Below are 7,890 nucleotides of genomic sequence, written 5' to 3'. Positions count from 1 at the left end.
TCGATGGGGCTCCCAGAGGTACTTGGCTACGCCGGCCGTTGCCAGCGCATGAAGGAACCTCGGAAGTTGAGGCAGCCTCGGCTGCGCCCTCCTTCGGGGTCGATGGTTCCTTCTCCTCGGTTGACGGAGCAGCGCTAGCTGCAACCGTCGCGGGGGCAGATGGCGTGACTGCCGACTCACTGCTTGTGGGTCGGACAGCCGCCGGAGGCCGTTGTGACGCTGCCCCCTGACGCGCCACTTCGGCAAAGCTTTTCTTTGGCAGGTATGCAACCCGCCTGCGTGCCTCCTTAAATGAGATATTTTCTTTCACTTTGATCGTTACGATTTCTTTTTCTTTCTTCCAGGATGGGCACGACCGTGAGTACGCGGCGTGATCCCCATCACAGTTTACACAGTGTAGAGAGTTCTTACATTCTTCAGTTCCGTGTTCAAGGGCACTGCATTTGGCGCATGTTTGGCGGCCTCGGCAGCTCTGCGAGCTGTGGCCAAAACGTTGGCATTTGAAACATCTCAAGGGATTTGGCACATACGGGCGTACACGAAGCTTGATGTACCCGGCCTCGATTGACTCGGGCAGGACACTTGAATTGAAGGTGAGTATTAGGTGTTTGGTGGGAATTTCTTTACCGCCTCGCCTTATCTTGATCCTTTTGACATTTATGACATTCTGTTCGCTGAAGCCCTCCAAGAGCTCAGCCTCAGAGAGCTCCAGCAAATCATCGTCCGAGACAACGCCGCGGGAAGTATTCATCGTGCGGTGCGGGGTTACTACTACTTGGGTCTCCCCAAATGATACTAGCTGAGGCAGTTTTTCAAATTGCTTCTGATCGCGGAGCTCCAGGAGGAGGTCTCCGCTAGCCATCCTCGACACCTTATATCCTGGACCAAAAACTTCGGTAAGAGACTTAGATACAAGGAACGGGGAGATTGTTCGCACTTGTTTTGCTGGTTTTTCAGAGTGGATCACGTGAAAACGAGGGAAGGATTCTTTTTGTCGACCAAAAAACTGGAATAAATCATCGGTGCGCCCTCTTTTCTGAGGGCGATCAGGAAGTGGAGGGAAGGATGTTGCCATAAAGGAATTTAATTTTCGGCAATAACGCCAGCCACCCACCATGGAGTCCTACAAGGGGACGCTACAGAGACTGTAAGAACAGGTCCTGTAAACGCCAGCTGTACGTCATCACTATAACCAAATATGAAATAACCTAGGTTGGTTAATCACACAAGGTTAACCCTTGCTGCCTGGAAACTATGGAAGTAAGCGGAAGGAAGCAGAAGACAGGAAAGATGAAAAGTGAGAGAAAGACGAAGGCTGGAGGGAGAGAGAGACAGGAAAAGGCAACTACCGATTTCCCCCGGGTGGGTCAGTCCGGGGGGGCCGTCTATGTGAAGCAGAGGCCAAAGGGGTGTGTTGCGTCCGCCGGGGGGCCTTAAAGGTCCAGACACCCAGCATCGGCTCAACCCCCAGGATCCCCCTTTCCCCAGACACGGCTAAGCCGAGCACGGCTACACGCGGGAGGGTCCAACCCTCGTGTGCTCGGGTACGTGGTGTCGCAACACACCAAACGCCTGCTGACGCAGACGCCCCTGCGGGGGTGTTCCGTCGAGAGAGAGGGGCGTTCTGCTCCAGCAGCAACGCTGTATAGCGGGGCCGCGCAAAGCCTATCTGAAAGGAGCCTTGAACCATCTCTCGGGCTCGGTTAAAAAAAAAAACACATAATCCGGGAATGGCATACGCTGCTGTGAATATTTCAGCCCAGCTTTGCAATCGTACGCGGCTCGTGGAGGTCACAAGCGGATCGTGTATTCACTCTTGTCTCAAACACTCTCATGTCAACAAAAGCCCGCTCATCGCTCTATTCTGGACGCTTTATTTCGTAATAAAGGGGATTCCCATACGCGGCTGCTATTCGGCAATAACTGACGTTAATGAAAAGGAGTCTTTGGATCAGTCCGCTTCTTTCGGCAGTCACCATGCATGTTTACTGGTGAAATTCAAGAAACAGGCATATGTAAACGAAAAGGTGCTACCGAATTTCGATATTAACTACTACCGGAGGAAGCCGAATATCGTCTGCTGAACAGGACCGCGGCAGTTCGCGTAGGAAATAAACTATGATCATCCTGCTTATCGGCAGGATGATCATAGTTTCTACTAGTTTTGAACGCCTAACTACCCTCGATGCACGCGAAACTTAAGGCCAGACGATACTCATGCTTCGCATCGCGAGCTCAGTCGTGGCCACGCCTGGCCTCACCGTGTAGACGCCTTGGAAGATTAATTGAAAGCACTTCAAAAATATTCAGGTACATTGGACGCACTGTGGGAATCGATGTAAGCGAAGCTTTCTGTGTTGTTAGCTTTGATTGACAGTAATTTGCTGTCATGTTGACGGGGAATCTTTGATTTCATCCGTTTAATCCAACACGAGACGTGTCAAGTTGATGTTAAATGGTACCACACGTGCACCATTGCTACTTGTCCGCATAGTAGCCAGAACACACATGCGGAAGTGTATGCTTTAGGCGTTGTTGTGGGCCATACTTCATAAAATCTGAGAAGGTTGAACATGCTCATTACTTCGTATGGCATATCACATCGTGGCAGAAGTATAAAAGTTGAATGGAATTATGGGGCTGTACATGCCAAAACCACAATCAGACAAAATGTTGTTCTTCTGAGGTGTTGCTAAATATATGTGTGTGCACGAGCGCTTCTTTATTTGGCCCCCGTCGAAATGCAGCGGCCACGGTCTGGATCAAACCCGTGACCTCAAGCAATCCTATAACCGTAAAGCTACGGCGGCGGGCACAGAACTGTTGATTTAACATCGGACCGCTTCAGTAGTGTTGCCTAGAACCAACGGTTTACATTGATGCGGCTTTGCTTATGCACGCCCTGCGTATGTTGTCCATTTGACAAATTTTCGAGGTGTTTATTTTGCAGAAATAGCCGAACCGTACGGTACCATATCTTGAACTTCAATTTCTAGACTGGTAGCATTGCCTTCTCATGTCCCCTTTACCCTCTCACCCCCCCCTGCTTGTATGATAATTGCGAGCGAAGAGTGGCGATGAAGTTATGCACTCGTTGCGCGACTGCGTCGGTTCTACCCATTCTCTGCTTCCTCTCCATCGTTCTCTCTACCATTCATCAATATTTACTCTGGACGTGCACGTCAATAGAATGGTAAGTGCTACAGCTGCTGCAATGCTTTTGCGGGGGATCACGGATAATTACAGCTGCCAAGAGGCTAGCGCGGCCACGCCGAGGGAGCTCCAGAGGGCATTGTGCAAATTCGACACCGCACGATGTCAAACGAGTTTCTCGCGTCGCTTTTTCTCTCTGCCGTGGTCCTGTCATATATACACATGTTCTTAACTCCCCCTCCCCCGACGCGATGTGCCAGATAGCAGCAGTGCGAAACTCGAATTTGCTGCTTCAAGCTGTAAATTAGCGCAACAATCATGCCAACTGCTGAAGTAGAACTTTATCGCTTATGATATTGTACGTCTAGCAACTCACGCCAAAAGGTGTATCGTAAATAAATATGCCGTGTTCCTTAAATATAGATCAACATAATGCACAGTCAAGAACACGAAAATAGCAGACATTTTATTGCAGCAAGATTGTAAGAGGCAGATACATTAAAACGGGCAGAAACAGCGAAATGCAAATTCGGGTGTCACACGGCGCACTTTTAAACGCGATCAAGCCCCATACGATTTCAATTTCTCAGTCATGATTGGTTCTTTTGCGCAAGCTGCGCGATGGCGCCAATATCAGTCGCGAATTTCAATCCGGTTCGGACTTGTTTGGGATCGAACGTGGTCGTGTGACACCGGTATAATGGAGAATAGTCGGAAATGACTGGCGTGATGGCAATGACTTTGCACGAGAAAAACACATAGAAGACGTGTTGCAACTATCCTTATAATGAAAAAAGAAAACTGCAAATACACGACCGCAATTAATTGGCTCAATATGGGATTCTTTTAGAAAGAATAGAAATATGACGTTTTTTTTCTTGTACTTCTGCAATGGAAGGTGAATTAGGGCAGCAGAATTATGTGAATGGTAGCGTGCCGAAATAAAATGGCTGAAAAAATAATTGAGCACGCACCAACATCCTCATCTCGAATGTGTAAGCCAGTGTGTCCGTCATTACACAGCTGCAATTCAGCACTTCGTGTCAGGGGTCTTGACCTGCTGTCTTCGAATACTTGGAATTTCGCCCTTGAGTATGCGTGATGATGATGTATGGGGTTTTGTGGCGCAAGGGCCAGGTATGGCCAAAGAGCGCCATGTCTGTGCTAATGATTTTGCGGTGTAATTATGATTACTATGAAGTTCGTGTGAGGTGGCTGTAAAGAGGCCTTAAAATATACGCTCTACAGTGCGTAAAATCTGTACGATAAAATTATGGCGATGACGTGTGACTTGTACTATGAACATTTAGATGCATTTAAAAAGAATGATACGATAGGTAAAATATAAGTGATTGTGGAAAATCCATGAGCACTACTGCCTCCTTAGAGCCCTTGAAAGACAAGGGCCTGGAGGCATGTGCTATGCAAAACAATTATCGCAGTGGCATCCTCGCAAGTGAGGAGGCGCTACGAATTCATGGGACTAATAACATGTAAGACCACATCTTTAAGATAACCTAGCACTGTGTCTGTATTAAAAAGCGGTTCTGGACCAAGAAGCATTTCAGGATGAAGAGGAATGTGCTGTCGGTATGCTAATGAAAAATGTCTTTTTCTCTCAGATTCGGCTTCCCGACACACCAGGAGGACGTGGAGTACGGTCAGCCTCTCCCCGCATCTACCACAGGTTGCAGGCTCACTTCCGGTGAGTAGAAAATTATGGGTGCCGAACGTGTGTCCTATTCTGAGACGACAGAATAGGACATCTGTTCGGCGCGATTTTGTAGTAGACGGCCAAAATCCTAACTGTGGTTTTATCAGGTGAAGCTTATTATCCGTTTCCGCATCCCACATGTGTTGCCAGTGATCGCGCAGCCTCCTTCGCAAGAAAGGCCTCAGATCTGTGACAGGCACCGCAGAGGTAGGGTTAACAGCTTGCAATGTGATTGACGTGGCCATCTCGTCCGCTAGAACGTTACCTTCAATTCCCCTATGGCCAGGGACCCAGCATATTATGATATTCTGGTTAGATGATGATGATGATGATGTGTGTGGGTTAGTGGCGCAAGGGCCAGATATGGCCAAAGAGCGCCATGTCCGTGTTAATTTGTTTGCAGTGAAATAATGAGTACTAAGAAGTTGGTGTGCCGTGGCTGTAGAAGGGCCTTAAAAATGGTAGCGCTAAAGTGCGTAAAATCTGTATAATAAGATTATGGCGATGACTTATGAAGTGTACTATGAACAATAAGACAATTAAAAAGAATGATATGATGTCTAAAGATATATCAGGTTATATAAGATATGCTAGAGCACTAATGCCTCCTTAGAGCCCTTGAGACACAAGGGCCTGGAGGCATGTGCTATTTAAAACAATTATCGCAGCGGCATCCTCTGAAGCGAGGATGCTCTACGAATTTAATGGGCTTATGACGTGTAGAACTACATCTTTTAAGAAGTCGAGGACTGCCTTGGTATTAAAAAGCGGTTCATGACCAAGAAACATAGCCGGGTGCAGAGGGATGTAATAACGGTATGCTAGCGGAAAATGTTTCTTTCTTTCAGGTTCGGCTTTCCGACACTCCAAGAGGACATGGAGGACGGTCAGCCTCTCACCGCATCTACCACAGGTTGGAGGATCGTTTCCCGTGAGTAAAAAGTTGTGGGTCCCAAATGTGTGTCCTATTCTGAGGCGACAGAATAGGACTTCTGTTCGCCGAGATTTTGTTGGGGAGGGCCAAAAACCTAACCGGGGCTTTATAACGTGCAGTTTGTTATTTGTTTGCGCGTCCCACGTGCACTGCCAGTGACTTCGCAGTTTATTTCGTACGAAAGGCCTCAGGTCTGTGACAGGCACATCAGCGGTAGGGTTAACAGCTTGCGATGTGATTGACGTGGCCATCTCGTCCGCGAGAACGTTGCCTTCGATTCCCCTATGGCCAGGGACCCAGCATATTATGATATTCTGGTTAGATGAGTACGCTTTACATAATGCCGAATACCGTTCATTGAATACGGGATTTTTATGTTTGTAGAGTGACTTTAAGGCCTTCACGACGCTTAGAGAGTCTGTATAGATCGCTGCTTTTGAAAGTTTTGATCTTCTTATATGCTTCACGGCAGAGAGCAATGCGTAGGCCTCGGCCGTAAAGATGCTTGTTTCGGGATGGAGTACATCGGATTCCGAGAAGGATGGGCCGACTGCTGCATAGGATACCCCTGCATTTGACTTCGAAGCGTCTGTGTAGTACGCTGCGCAGGAGTGTTTGTACTCCAGTTCAAGGAAATGCATTCTAATTGCGATCTCTGGTGCGTGTTTTGTTATTTCTAAAAAGGATATGTCACATTCTATGACCTGCCACTCCCAAGGCGGTAACAACTTGGTTGGATGCATTAGGCGAAGCTGGAGGAGTGGGACATGTATCTCATCACTAAGCTCCCTCACTCGAAGCGAGAAAGGCTTTCTTACAGAAGGACGATTATGGAATAGTGTAGTGCAGGTCATATCGTTAACAGTGTTAAAACATGGATGTTGATGATTGGAGTGTATTTTTAGGAAATATGTAAGGCTTATGTAACTTCTCTGTAGATGGAGCGACCATTCATTTGATTCCGCGTATAAGCTTTCAATCGGGCTTGTTCTGAAAGCACCAGTGGCTAAGCGGATACCTAGATGGTGGATAGGATCTAGGATCTTTAGTGCGCTTGGAGCGGCAGAGTTATATACGACGGCACCATAGTCCAATCGTGATCGAATTAGGCTCTTATAAACATTCATCAGACACTTCCTGTCGCTACCCCATGTTGAGTGGGATAGAATTTTAAGTAGGTTCATTGTCCTTAGACATTTTTCTTTAAGATATTTAATGTGCTGTATAAAAGTAAGCTTGGAGTCTAGTATAATACCTAAAAATTTGTGTTCTTTGTTTATGGGTATTTGATGTCCACACAATTGAACACACGGATCTGGAACCAGGCCTCTCTTTCTAGTAAAAAGAACACAAGTGCTTTTGTGGGGGTTGATCTTAAATCCGTTTTCGTCAGCCCACTTGGAAACCTTGTTCAGGCCCTGCTGTACCTGTCTCTCGCATACTGCGAGGTTGCAGGATTTAAAGCCTATTTGTATATCGTCGACGTATACGGAATAAAAAATGGCCGGTGGGAGTGAAGCACGTAGTGTGTTCATCTTAACAATAAAAAGAGTGCAGCTTAGCACACCTCCCTGGGGTACACCAGTTTCCTGCGTAAAAGGACGTGACAGTGCATTACCGACTTTTACTCGGAAGGTACGATTGGACAAATAGCTTTCTATTAGGGCGAGCATATTGCCACGGATGCCCATTCCCGACAAGTCTCTCAAGATTCCGTAGCGCCACGTTGTGTCGTACGCCTTCTCCATATCTAGGAACACGGATAGGAAATATTGCTTATGTAGAAAGGCGTCGCGAATGTTTCCCTCAATGCGCACAAGGTGATCAATTGTGGACCGCCCTTCCCTGAAGCCACACTGAAAGGGATCAAGCATTTGATTTAATTCCAGGAAATGTATGAGCCGCCGATTAACCATTTTCTCAAACAGCTTACAAATGCAACTTGTGAGGGCTATCGGGCGGTAACTTGACGCCAACGAAGGATCTTTACCTTGCTTCAGAATGGGAATCACAATCGCTTCTCTCCATGCAAGTGGAAGATACCCAGCAGCCCAAATAGTGTTAAAAAGTGCAAGTAAAGTCAATTGTG

General features: G+C 47.1%; 1 long non-coding RNA gene across 1 annotated transcript; it reads left to right on the top strand.

Moving 5' to 3' along the window:
* The first annotated feature begins 464 nt into the window (after positions 1–464).
* On the top strand, positions 465–1,017 carry LOC142591229 (uncharacterized). The gene is made up of 3 exons (XR_012830400.1): positions 465–593; positions 681–896; positions 958–1,017. It is a non-coding gene; the product is annotated as an uncharacterized LOC142591229 (long non-coding RNA).
* Positions 1,018–7,890: the final 6,873 nt, after the last annotated feature.

The sequence above is a fragment of the Dermacentor variabilis genome, chromosome 8 (assembly GCF_050947875.1).
Source record: "Dermacentor variabilis isolate Ectoservices chromosome 8, ASM5094787v1, whole genome shotgun sequence".
Lineage (NCBI taxonomy): Eukaryota > Metazoa > Arthropoda > Arachnida > Ixodida > Ixodidae > Dermacentor > Dermacentor variabilis.
Note: the sequence above shows the minus strand (reverse complement) of the source record. Positions and strands in the feature narration are given on the sequence as shown.